The 13,587-nt window shown below is 47.6% G+C and overlaps 1 protein-coding gene across 1 annotated transcript in view; it reads right to left on the bottom strand.

Annotated features, from left to right (window-relative positions):
- The window catches only part of LOC124304626 (ephrin-A5), a 440,201-nt gene that overhangs the window by 52,785 nt on the left and 373,829 nt on the right, over nucleotides 1–13,587 (bottom strand). The gene's annotated exons all lie outside the window — the stretch shown is intronic.

Here is a 13,587-nt window from a genome sequence, read left to right as displayed (position 1 = left end):
TGATAAGTTTTCAACCTGCACTTCTGAGGTTCTGACCATACGGCGAGCACCGGAGAGACCCATATATATCGTTGGCCGGAACGTCGCCCAAGGCGTCGGTCTGAAAGGAGGGTGTAACGCGATAGTCGGGCGAGAAGAAGAGAGGGAAGGACACTGCAGCGTCGTCCCTCCGGGCTGGACGTTACAGATTTCGAAGAGCGTGGATGAGAAAAACAATATCTGATCCCCTTTCAATACCGCGAACTGCAGCGCGGTGACACGAACCGGGTCGCAGGTGTGACGGGATCGGCATGGGCACCATGCGACGCGCTGTAAGGTACGAGAGCACGGTGTCTGAGAGAGAAGACCAGGGTTAATGGTTGTCAACATCGGTTAGTGGGATATTTCCTCTCCCGTAGGCATTGGCCATTGATGTCGTGGAGTGCGAGCTTTCTTTCACGGGGTGAATTCCCTCTCTCTCTCTCTTGTCGTCCGACGAAGGAGGGTGGTCAGGGTTCTCTCCATTATTATTATCATCATCATGGTTATTTCACGTAGTGTAGAACGCTTTGTTGATTCGAGCAAGAGCTGTAGTGGGTAGGCTGCATGTATAGACACGAGTGCCGGTTCCTTCCTGATGGCTTTGTTGTCAAGGCGAGAAAATCCCTCCTTCTCTCTTTCCGTCTCTCACCATTTTTCGCTCCTTCTTGCCTGCGCACTTGGGGCCCCCGTGTACCCAGCCTATGCCCCCTTTGTTGTTAGTCAACTCGGTGAGTTTAGTTGGTCGGTCTCGAGGTGTGACACAGACGACAATCGGGACCCCATAAAAGGGTATGTTCGAGTCGCAAGTAGTACTCGTGTGTACCGGTCGTTCACTGCCTCCTGCACTCCACGGTCGAAAGCCGTCCGTTTTCGCTCGTAAATCCAGAGTGTGCAAAAAGGAAATGAAACGGCGAAATATGGCTAAAAAAAACCGTTCATGAGGTAGTTCTGTAGCGCCAAGGTGGTTCATCTGTTCATCGATTACTGAACGTGGATTGCATGCTACCCGTGCGGCGTATATCGAGAGTTGGCGGATGTGGAGCCGGTGCACGTGCAGACTGCCATGCCATTGGAGGCACGGTATATACCTCTACAACTCACGATTAGTACTCGAAACGATAAGAAGTTTGTTTAATCTTTGTCGAAAGACTTACGAGGCTCCTGCTGCGCAGTGGGTCTGGGGGACCAGCAGTTAAAAGATGGACATTTTTTAACACGAGTTTACCATTAGCAAATAATCTCAAGAGTCAATCGACGATTCGCTCCCTGTGTGCGGGATCCACGAACGTCGCTTTAAATTAACGATAAACTTATAGCCCGGAGGAAAATTATTATCTTTGCAGCAGAAGGGAAACAAAAAAAAAAAAAAACAACGAGCCAGAGGAAACAACCTATCTACAGAAACCTTCATATTAGTGATAACCTCTCATTTCATTTAGCGGATCAGTGTGTGCTTTTGTTAACTTTAACAAACGAGGGAAAGCATCTGATCGGTTGATTATTGGATTCACGGATAGTTGAGAAGAATAGATTCCCGTTTTTTAGCACAGTGATTAGATTGTCGAATTAAGGTTCTTTGAAGATGTGTCACAGTATCGAGTCAAAGAATTTGATGACGAAACGAAACATTTTGCACCGCGTCGAGTGTACAGGAATAATCCCAACGAATTGAATGCGGTGGCTTGAACCGCGGGGTGATTTTACGACTCTGTGAAAGGAATTATGTATATGAGGTACCTGCATTGGTAGGTAGACTGCGGCCTGACGGTGGCTTGGTGTAGCTATGCCAGTGGGTACGGAATTCAGGATCTACCTAATAATTAATGTGGGGGCGTTTAAAGTGTGCCACACCCATCTGAACTCAATCTATGAAAGCACGAGGCTAAGGGTTTCCTTTATGGAGCCGAGCGAGAGGGCCAGCTTATCTCAAAACTTCAAGTCATCCTAATCAATATAGCGCTCGTGGATAAGATGATGGTGCATCGACTCCGCCATATACTTACTTTCCTATTTTTTTCTCATCTGCCGCCTCAGCGTTCACCCGTATTTCTATACCCCCTCCTTATAAGTCGTTCATCTTCATATACCATAAATTATATGCATTAACCTTTGTATATCAATCAACGGTGATACTATTGAATTTTCTTCATTCTTCGTTCAGACACCCCACCGCAACTCTCCCGTCTCCAGCGGATGAATGGTCAACTATGTACACTCAACACTTCACTCAGAGTTTCGCAGGAGTTATATATTGCTTTCTTCACGAGCTCGCGTGCTCGGTTCGAAAACGGGATCTCGTACAGTGGCTGGGGTTGCAGGTTGGACAAGATTCAAGGCTGGCACTATCTGAGTGAGGTATCGCGGGTTAATTAATCGTTTAATGAAACAGTAGTTAGCCGTGATGATTGTGATATTTTATTATTACCGGTCGAACGTTCAACCGACCGACCAAGCGATGGACGGACGGAGAAACGGGCGAGGAAAAGAGATTAAAATATCTTCGCGGAAAAAATGAACGGCGTATATATGTGTGAGAGGTTGCTTCGGCGGTGGGGGGGGGGGACTAATTTGTAAGAAAAATCGTCGGCCGACCTCGGCAGGCAGTACCTGTACTTGGTACTTGCATATGAGGAGAGATCGTCGCTTGTAGATAACGCCGCGACCAATAATTATCGAACGATTTATTTTTATTCATTTTCGAAATTCTTTATATTTCCTTTTTCCCATTCATTTATTCTGCGGGCGAAATTTTCGCAACGTCGATCAGTCAAGTGTAGGAATTTTTACATTTACCTCGAAAATTTCACTCAAGGTTAAATCTAGTTAATTTTTTGCAAGATAAAAAAAATATTCTTTATCCGGTAGCATAAATAAATAATTCTGTAAAACGGTCCCATTACTAAAGTCATTTCACGTTGTTGTAATCGCAAACTTAAAAATCCTTCATTTATAGTCTAAGGAATGGATTCTTTTTTTTTGAAACGCAACCTTTTGACTATCGATAGAATATAAAGAAACGGGCGTTTTCTATACCCTCGAGATCCCGTATTCTCTTCCCTCTGTAATCTATACAGTGATCCGCATCAGGGTGAAGCGATAAATTTTTCATTGAAGCGAAGTAAGTCCATTGGTCTCTTCACGGCGTGTCAGTGTAACGTTAGATGTGAAAATCCGTGTAGAGGTGTGTATACGCCTTGTCGTATTCTGAGTTTCAGGTATGCTATGTGAGGCCTGGCGAAGATCTCAGAGGAGGATCGGGATCTGACTCGGCTGCAGGTCTTCGGTCCTGCCGCCTCGTTGCCGGAGCGACGATAACCGTCCGCGTTTCATTTGTAATTAGAGAGAATGTAAATCAAAGTCCTGGTTGCTTTTAATCCCGAAGGTTGAGCGGTGGTCCCGCGGGTCTGAGAGCGCGTCTCCACTCCCCCGATCGGCAGCTCACTTGCACCCCGAAAAGGCAGGCGCTTCGCTTATACTGGGGTTTTGGAGAGTGTGAACGGATGGCATTTGTAAACCTGTCAGTTGGTTGAAAAGTTAATTTTCGTCGGCGCACTAAAAGTTTGCCAATTAACCAACCCATCCTCCCCCCTGGAGGTGTACTGTGCAGGCATAATCCATCTCCCTACCGTCCCCCTTGATCGTCTTCTTCGTTTTCCCTTTCTTTTCTGCACAGGTTGAAAAATGGCGGGTGAGGCGCGGGAGAGGAAGACAAAAGGAAAAGGAACGCGAACTGTAGGCGGCGCGGTGAGGGAACAAGATAAACACATATGGGGTTCGTTCGCGAAGGATATAGTGACACTCTGTGACGCGGTACGAGGATCGAGAGGAACGGATGAAGAGAAGCAGGAGGAGGACGAGGGGGTGGAAAAAAGAAAATTCAAAGTGGGGAGGAGGAGGCAAAAAAGAATTATAAGGGCAAAAGGTATATATGTAGGTATAAGAGGATAAAAGAAATGGAAAAAGTTGGCGGTTTCGAGAGCGCGTTAAAGCCTGCATACCAGGATGGCGGAATATACTGGTCGCTGGTGGGAGAAAACAGCTATTGTCTTGTCAACGGGAGCCGTTAAATCTGCCCGCGAATCTCTTCACGATCCCACCATAGCTATCTCCCCCTCGAGTCCACACGCTCTCCGGTCTCTCCTTGTCTTTCGTCGGCTGTTATTCTTATTTTTATTTATTATTTTCGCCCGGTCGTCTGTCCGGCGTGCAAGCGAGCAGCCTCGCGCAGCAGCTCGCAGCCACCCTTCTTCTAAATGTTCAACAGATCGAGCGATATCGTAAAGTATAACCAAGAACTGGCCGCACCTTCCTCATGCCACCGAAGAAACCATCGCCACCGCCGAATGATCTATTCCTCTCGGTTCGGTAATAAAAATATTGCCGCAACTCCGCAACGCGCAAGACAAGGAGAAGGAGAAGAAGAAGAATAAGAAAAAGACGAAGAAGGAGAAGAAGTAGAAGGTGAAGAAGAAGAGGAAGAAGAATAAGAAGAGGTATATAATGGCTGAGAATTCTTCTCCCTTCCAACACCAAGCTCAAAGTCCTTCAAACAGATGCTACTCGCGACGTTCCTCCTCTTCTTCAGGGTGTCGCGTGTTGGTCGGTTGTTAACTTCGGGCCACTTACATAGTAGCACGGCGATACATATTTCCGTAGTACATAGGCGCGGGCGGCACATAGCCGGGCACATGGCCTAGCCGCAGCAGGCGAGAGACAAAGGATAGAAAACAGTAGCAGCATCAGCATCAGTAGCCGCACAGCAGCGCAGGGCAATCGTAACGGAGGATCGGACAGTGACGAATATCTCATATCATTTCGTATCATTAGCCTGAACTCATGGCATCCTATATCCCTCGAGAATCTCGGCTAGGCTGCTCAAGTCGGCTCGGTGCGCTTTGCAGGCCGCAGATCAGCCTGTGCAATACCCTGCATGAGCCGAGCCGGATAACCTCGGGTGCCGATTGCACGACCCGTGCCGTCCTGGCGCCCGATCCACCGAGCGATGGGTGAACCCCGTCCGTTTTTCCGATGCGGTTGCAGATAGCGGCGCGCAAGACTGTCGTTGAAAAATGCCCGAGCCTAGAAGCCGAGGAATGCGACGCTACGACGAAAGCTTCCTCCGAAACTGGCCTGCGAGAAGGAGGGGAGAACCACGGCCAAAAGAGGACAACGACGCCGAGGGACGCGCTGACCACCTGACCACCGATGACCTTATCAGGTCGTCCGGTGGTCGAGAGAGGCTCGAGAACCGAGAGGCGGCGATTACCGGCCCTACCTGGACTCCGGAGTCGCGAGGGGCGTGAGAATCACCAGGACCCGGACACTTTCTCGCACTAAACTTCGTATACCCGGACCGAGAAACGTCACTGCACTACCATGCCGGTTTTCACCGCAAGATATCACGTCTCCTAAATGTCCTGACCGTGACACTGCGGAACGGACTTTCGCCCGGACAATTCTTTCGAGAACCGTAGTTCTTTTCTATTCTTCATTCTCAACGAACCAGCGGCACGGGACATCGTGGAGGACAAAACAAGCGAACAAGGAAGAGATGAATGGCACCTCGAGCACTGGAGACGCGACCGCTGTTCCGATGGCAGAAAACCTCTGCAACGGTACCGCGGAGAGAAGAAGGATTCCCTTGTTGAGGGGTCCAGCGTTGAACACGGTGATCGAGCGACTGAGTCGTGACCTCGTCGAGGCGCACGATCGGTGATAAAAATGGATGAGCATGAAGAGTGACGTCGATCTATCCCGAAGGCATCATCGAGAGTTGCCGGAGTAATTTGAATAATTTTTAGAGGGGTCTCATCTGCGCTGTATAGACACGGTGTCGCAAGGAATTTCTGCAGGTTTTAACCCCTCCGGCTTTTCTGACTCCACCACCAAACCGTTGAGTAAATCGCGGAACAAAGATTACCTTGTTGAGGATTTGCGGTGAAAATTCGTGATGATGAGGAACTGTAACTGCCTGCTGAACGGTTTTTGAGGGGCCAGTTTAATAACATATCGAAGCTGGTAGTTGGTCCGCATGGCGCGTGGACGTGTACTGGGCTCGTCCATCACTTCGCTCATTTATGCTAATCTTTGGCAGAGGAAACTGGTTTCGATGCCATTCGAAGTAATTATTTCACACTTGCAAAGTGGTCGTTATTTGTAGGCGCCGAAGCCAGGCAGCAAATCAGCGGCGCATAAGCCGGCCGGCAGCTCGCCGCGGAGGCAGTGTCTTCGGACTTAATTAATAACGCTAAATATTCCTGGGTACTCGGCTCACGTCTCAGCCCGGTGTTTATTACTCTTGGTAGCCTTACGCCGCCGCCGTGCCGTTCTTTCAAGCAACATTGTGTCACAATGATTTTCAGGAGGGCAATTTTCTCAGGCGTAATGCAACAGCACGCTCCGCCTTTTGCGGGGCGAAAAAAGAAAGATTCGAGAAAACCTTCCGGGCTCCCGAGGCAAGAATTACTGAGATCATGATGCCTGATGCGCCCGTGAGGGAAATCTGCTCCTGTTGGATAGGCGCTATACTCGTACTGTAACCGGGAACTGAGAGAACTGCTTGAATTTGTATACAATAGCGGCACAGTTGGGATCGTAATATGAAATCTTGTTAACATATTCCACTGCCGCGGCTCCATCTTGAAACTCGACAATCATCAGGGTAGAATCAAGTGTTGCAACGGTCACGCTATCCGTTTACATTATATTGTAGAGAAGTGCCAGTTTCTGCTCCGGTAGGTCTCTAGAAAAGGAACAAGATGTCCTCAGCTCCGTGCAGAAGTACGCATTTACGTTTCTAAATGATATTTAATTTGATCTTCTGCATGTGCTTAACGAGGCGTCGAAAGCGTTTAATACGTATACTACCGTCAGCGGACGAGGAAGCGATTTGTCTGGTGGCTGATTCGATCCGTAAAAAGGTGGGAATGGAATGTTAAACATGTTTTCACCTCGCACCAATCTGTATTGTTCTATCACTGAGAGACAAAGTCATTTGGTGACATTAAAAGGTGTGACGCGGAGAACGGCGAAGTAGCCGTTTATGGTGTATAGACGAAGCTGAATCCGAGGAACACGATTTCGATTTCAATATCAGATTTCATTCCTGCTTAGGAGAGCTGAGAAGAAGAGGTTCGCCGTGCCGCGGAATAACATTTGAGAGAAGAACGGAACGGAACGGAACGGAACGGAATGGAACGAAACGAAATGGAACGGGGGGAATAATATCAAATTGAAATGTGGCTTATAAATATTGCAAGCTGCCCGGAGTCCGGCTGTAGTCCGATGCTCGTTGGTGGCGATCCTAGCACCGGCGAGACACTGCTTGTTGTACTCCTTATCTCTTCTTCAGGTCTGAAACCAAGAATCGCCGCAGCCGCTGTTCTCGGGCATCGAGGACTTCCGTTTTCGCAATTTCGTTTCAAGGAATGCATCTAGCGGTTGAATAACCATAAAGCGTGCTGAGGGAGCTGTTTCGTCTGTAACATCATTTCCCTGTCACGTGACGTATACATTACAGACTTTATTTGCGCTACCTATAGATGATATGACGAGAAATGTCGAAATAAAGAAGACCAAACAGGTGGACAAATAAACGAGAAGGATGGAGCGGGCGATGGGTCTTCCATATCTTGGCCCACTATCAGGGTACGGTTTCTTTAATTATAAACTGCCTCCGTGAGTCCGACTCCCGCACCCTCATACACGCACTCACTTACTCACTCTGCGAGGCACGCACGTTATTCGGCTCCCAATTTTTCCTTTTTACCTTCCTTTTATTTTTAATCTTCTTGTATTAGACTCTCCGAGAGCGGATCGAGAAACGAGAGCCGACCGTGTGGCAATTAACAAGTAATAATTAGTGTGCCGTTGATAGGATGTACGCACACACGTCTGCGTATAATTCAAGAGTCTTCGACACGCTTGTTGCCTCGGATCCGTCGTGCAGAAGCAAATTATGTACATACATATCGAGGAAAAATGGTGAAACTAAGGAGATTGTGCGTTCGACTGCGCATGCGTAAAATTTGTCGTATTTCCATGTGCAGGTTGGCCACCTTGAATGTCAAACACAGCGTACGTACGTTATTCAGGTGATACTGATTTTTTTTAGGTTATTCTGATCTCAAACGGATCATACAGATATTCAGGGAGATTTGTCAAATTTTTATTCTTAACTGACAGATCAGTGGGGACTGCAACAGATCATTGGAACGATATTATCTCACTTCGCAACTACACGCGGTAGAATTTAACATCTCGTGTCTCGTTTCGAGTAAATTGGCTCCACTGTCTTGCAGACGAAAATGATGCCACATTATGATTCCACTGATCATGCGTAGTCGATCACCGAGTCTGCTAAGTTTCACCGCTCGACATATAACAGATTTTTCAAATCACATCAGTGATTACTTTTCAATGATTATTCTCCGTTATCGCCCAACGAGCAACGATACGCTTTGTTTCCACGGTCGAATCAGTTAGCAGCTAGCGAGTGAGTCAATTCATTGTCAGGTGATGTTGCGACACCAGCCGCGTCGGAGAAGAACTGACTTATTGACGCTGCAGGTGTGAGGACGCAGGCGATGGATTTGAAATGGGCAACTCAAGAGATAAAGGAGACCTTTCAGGAGACGCGACGTTGGTATGCGCCGTTATCCTCCCACGCCGCAAGATCCATCTAATGACATAATTCATTAAGAATTCGATTCATCGGGAACAATTGCATTCATTAGTATGTCTCACTCGCTCTCTTTCTCGCTCTCTCTCGATCTTGTTGGCACCAGCCACGTCTATTCATCCAACCGCATGCACGAGCTGAACGTCAAGTTTTCAAATTGGAACCCGATGGTTCGAAGGTTCACCCGTCCGTTCATCAAGTCTCCTCGACCCATTCGCACTCTTTGGCAAGTAATTTTTACGTCCATTTATCACTCTTTCCATGCCCTCTCCCCCCGGCCCCTCATAATTTTTTCTTCTTCTGTTTTTTTTTTACGCTTCTTGATCTTCGCTCTTCGCGTTCTATACCGCTTATACCTCTCTCCTGACTTCTTCACCTCATCCTTTTTTATGGATACCCTCCGCGGCTCGAACTGTGGTGCAGATCGCTTTTTTGGCCACTTTTAAGTTACGCTACTTTTTCGAAGTACAGGAATTTGCGTATGTATTCAAATGAATGTCAATCCCGCGCAATCCTTATGCTGCGCTGCACTCGGGATAGAGGTGAGATTTTTCGATCTGATGATGTTCCTCGACTAGAGGCAAGATTGACCGTGTATGACAGAGAGAGGCAAAGAAAGATAGAGAGGGAGATAAAGAGAGAGAGAGAGAGAGAGAGAGAGGGAGAGAGAGAGAGAGAGAGGAAGAGGAGCTGGGAGGCTCAGACTAAGGCAGTTTTCTAACTAAGTAACGCATTATTCATCGCTCGCTTTACACCTTCGGTCTAATGACTTGTTATACTCGCCTACCGACTATCAATAACGTACAGAGAAAGAGAAGAGCTGTGAGAAATGAGCGGAGAGAAGGGACTTCTCAGCTAATTGTAAATCCAGCAAAAGAAAATAAAGGGAATGGAAATAATCAGCCATTACACCGGGATCACACAGCGACGAATTCTGCGGCTAATATTATACGTATAGGTATCCAGATCAGTGAGTTACTATCGCCGGGACTCGATCGTTCATTTCTGCATCGCCATCTTCGCTGGTGGTTCTGATATCTTATACACAAGAATGATACTTGAATCATGATGTACCAGTAATTAAGAGCATTCCTTTTGATTTGCATATATGACTTGGCATTCTATCATTTCTGCTAGCGAGTTCCTCACCACGTGATATCCTCGAGTTATTGATGAAGCTGACGGTGCGTACAGCTGCATATTACAGCCGACACTATCATTGCACTGATTGCAAGCTGCGGCGACGATATGAATTTCCATCGGGTCCGTTACGCGGCGATGATCAGACAGTAGTTATCTACCCAAGGTGAATCGGGATATTTTACACACCTTAAATTTGCAGAATTGTATACAAGTTGGGAAGCCCGACAAATTCCTGAGAAGGCTGTCAACTGCTTGCCTTATCAAAAGTTCAATATCCATTTTAAAGAGAATCCAATTAGAGCCCGATCAGATAACGAAGGTAGAGTTACGTCAGTGTCGAAGCCATAATGAGTACCGATCGGAGCCTCGACTTTCCGCAAATGTGGAGAAAACACGTCCACCTTACGAAATTTGTGGAACAGCTCTCTTCGGACTTCCGTATCCCACGATCATTTCTGTTTTTCAAGATAGAAACAGATCAACCATCAGAAAATCTTGGTTTGCGGAGCAACGAGGCATCTCAAGGTCAAGACCGGGGTATCAGGATGAGCCGAAGAAGAGAATCGGAGGCGTGGCGGACAGACGGCCGGATGGACGTCCAAGACCGAGCGGAGGCGCAGAGGTTCTATAAATCATTATGGCCGGTCTTCCACTGGTATTGCCACGGGATAAGACGCGGCTCGCACCTCGGTCCTTGCATCCTCTTTCTTCATCGTGAAAGAACCAATAAGGCTCTTGAGTTATTGGCTCTTTGGTAAATCGAATCCTCGACTGGCTGCTTCCTTTTGCTCACCATCGGCCAGCTTTTCGTATTATAGGGTTCGCGGTCTCCGACTACAGCCAAAAAGGTTGATGGCTGATAATTGTTTCCCAGCTGAGCGGTGATAGTCGAACGGCTGCTCTTCAACTACCAGCGATGAGCAGGTCAAGGTGGATTTCGTTATATCTTTCGTGCTTTTCGCACTGCGTTTATCTCTTGTTTCGCTCGTCTTTTACCGTAGTCTTTTTCATCCACCGGGTTCACCAGAATACAAGCGAGCAAGCGCGTGAGTCCGGATCGAACCCCGAAGAGAGAAGGAAGGAGAGAGCGAGAGATAAGTGTCGGCGAGACAACAACACCGCTGCAGATCCATATCGCGATTCTGGTTGGGGACCGTATAAAGAATTGTAAACGCCAATTAAACGGTTCATTGATTTGCTAGGCACGTGTAAAGGCGTCAAGACTTTATCTCCACTCGTGTACATCGCTACAAGCCTTAGCGTCCTCGTCCTCCTCTGCTGCCGCTGGAGGTTTGTGCAGCCTGTGTATAAGCTGGAACCGAAACACAAAGTGCCTCGACGCGCAAGTTGTTTGTTTGTTGATATTTTTTAACGTCCGAGAAGAACGTGATACAGATTTATTGGTCGAGCCTGTCGAAGTTCTTCCCCGAAGAGGAGCAGCGCTATGAGGGTTACCTATCCTTGATCTTTGTGGGGGGTGTATCTCACGACACAAGATGTGACCTCGGGGCCTTCGGCTTTCATCGGAAGGTGAGATTACCGATGGATATCTTGATACCGGCTGTCCGTCCGTCCATCCGGCCGACTGCCAGTCCGTTCGTCTGTCCGTCCGTTCGTCCGTCCGTAGGTCCGTCTATCCGATGTGCCTCATGGACAGCCGAGAGCGCGGGCTGGTAATTGCGTTTCAACATCAAATTACTCTCTCTCGCGGCGGAGGAACACGTACGGAAGAAAGGACCGCAGTCACTGCTGCTCGTGGAATCTCCCAGTACCCTGGACCCCGGAGGATGAATCTTAAGCGCCAAGGACTGCCGAGCGTCCTTGAGGAACAAGGCAAAGCACCGCGGAGTGCCGAGTGGCGAGAGTTCCTTGTCAACGTCCCGTAGTCTCTCATCTCTTTCTTTTTCTCTCTCTGCATATCCGTACAGCTCCCACGAGTTTTCGCTCTTCGTGGTTAATTTGTCTCAGAGTGACCGACCTGGCTTCTAAACTTGGAGTGGAAATGAAACTATAACGGAAAAATGTGACAGAAGCAGCCTTCGTTTATCGGCGCATGAGCATAATTCTATCGCTCTCCTTCAGCGTTTCATGGCCTGTGGTGCGTGTAACGTTGAAAACGAGTTATACCGACGGACCGACATCTTTGACTCCAAGAGTTGCATGAACGGTGTGCAGACAGGGCACAAAGAGCGAGGGGGAGGCAACGGCGTACGTGTATGATAAAACGCGGGATAGAAAGATGAAGAACACAGAACAAGAGACAGAGATGGAGAAAACTTGAGAGATTTAATGCTGGGTCGACATTGTCATCGACTCGGAGACTCTGGGCTCTCGCTTTAAGGTACACCGTTATAAACTAAGCATGTTTGAAGCGCGTCGTACCCCCGAGAAGTACGAGCCAACTTCTTCTCTGTGCATTTCAAGACGCAGGCAGGTACCTCTGATCGTGTTGTGCGTCAAGACTCCAAGACCCTCACAAATGCAGGAATATTCGTAGATATATATACGTGAATCTCTCCAGGGAGAAACAGTGTCCAAACGCATCACTGAGAAAGGGGTATACTGAAAGTTCACACATCGTACATGGTAACACATGGACTTAAAGTGTAATAGAACATTGTTTTATGGATGTAGTGAGAATGGTGTTAGAGAACAAGAATAATCATCATACTGTTGAACGGCAAGTCCATCAGTTACTTATTGTACCCTACGCAATTTTTGAGCACACCTTTGCGGATGTTTTAACAAGCACTTGGTGTCATTCAGCTCGGTGAAGATTCCAGGGTAATGGAGAATTGACTGGCTTCCTGAGTTCGAACAACGCCGGTTCTCGTCACTCAAATGTCTCCAATTGAGTTCATCCGTGAGCAATACAAAAGAACGAGAAAAAAGAAGCATCATGGGACGGCGTGGACGGAGGAATTTCTCGGCTGCTCTTCACTGTACGAGGTATCGAGTATTGCCGGCTTGAACTTTCGAGGGTCGTTTACTTGAACTTTGGTTTACGATCCGGTGTTGTTAATGCACCAATCGTGGCAAGATTTACGGGTTTTAGACAGCCGGACAGGCAGGCAGAGCGCGTAAGCGAGAAGAGATCCGGGCCTGGACGGCCGTGTCCAGATGGAATCTCATTCTAATATGACAAACGTTATGCCTGACGGTAAAAGTCGCTAGTTTGGGCGTCGTGATTCACGGCCAGCGCGAAGCAGCCGGCTTATTTTATTTGCGGCTTAATTTTATGTGCCTTCCATGCTCGCACCCGACCCCAAAATCCCATCCACGCAGAACCTTCGGCTCAACCTCCGCTTCCATATACCTACCAGCTTCTCAAACTTCTTCTTCCCGCACCTTATACTTTTGACTGATCTATCGTCCCCGACGGCGTCAAGTACCTCAAAAATATAATTGGCAAGGAGTTCTTACCCGCCGGAATTGCTCCTTCAAACTTCTTTCCTCTTCCCCTTCAATGGGAAGAAATGGTTTGTAACTCTCATTCCTCGTTCTGGTTACGCCGAAAAAATTCTTGACGTACGGGACAAATTATTGCCGAGCCAAGCATGTTATTGTTAATATTTTCCGCCGGAATATGTCTGCACGGGCCTCATCACAGGTTTTTTTCATGTTACTGTTACGTGAAAGCATCGATGATGTACTACTTCAAAATGGACTTTAACGATGTTCCCGTTTGGAGATCTTATGGATCAGATTAGAATGTAAAATGTTCGCAACGACACTCATTCCTT

This window comes from Neodiprion virginianus, chromosome 5 (assembly GCF_021901495.1).
Source record: "Neodiprion virginianus isolate iyNeoVirg1 chromosome 5, iyNeoVirg1.1, whole genome shotgun sequence".
Taxonomy (NCBI): Eukaryota; Metazoa; Arthropoda; class Insecta; order Hymenoptera; family Diprionidae; genus Neodiprion; species Neodiprion virginianus.
Note: the sequence above shows the minus strand (reverse complement) of the source record. Positions and strands in the feature narration are given on the sequence as shown.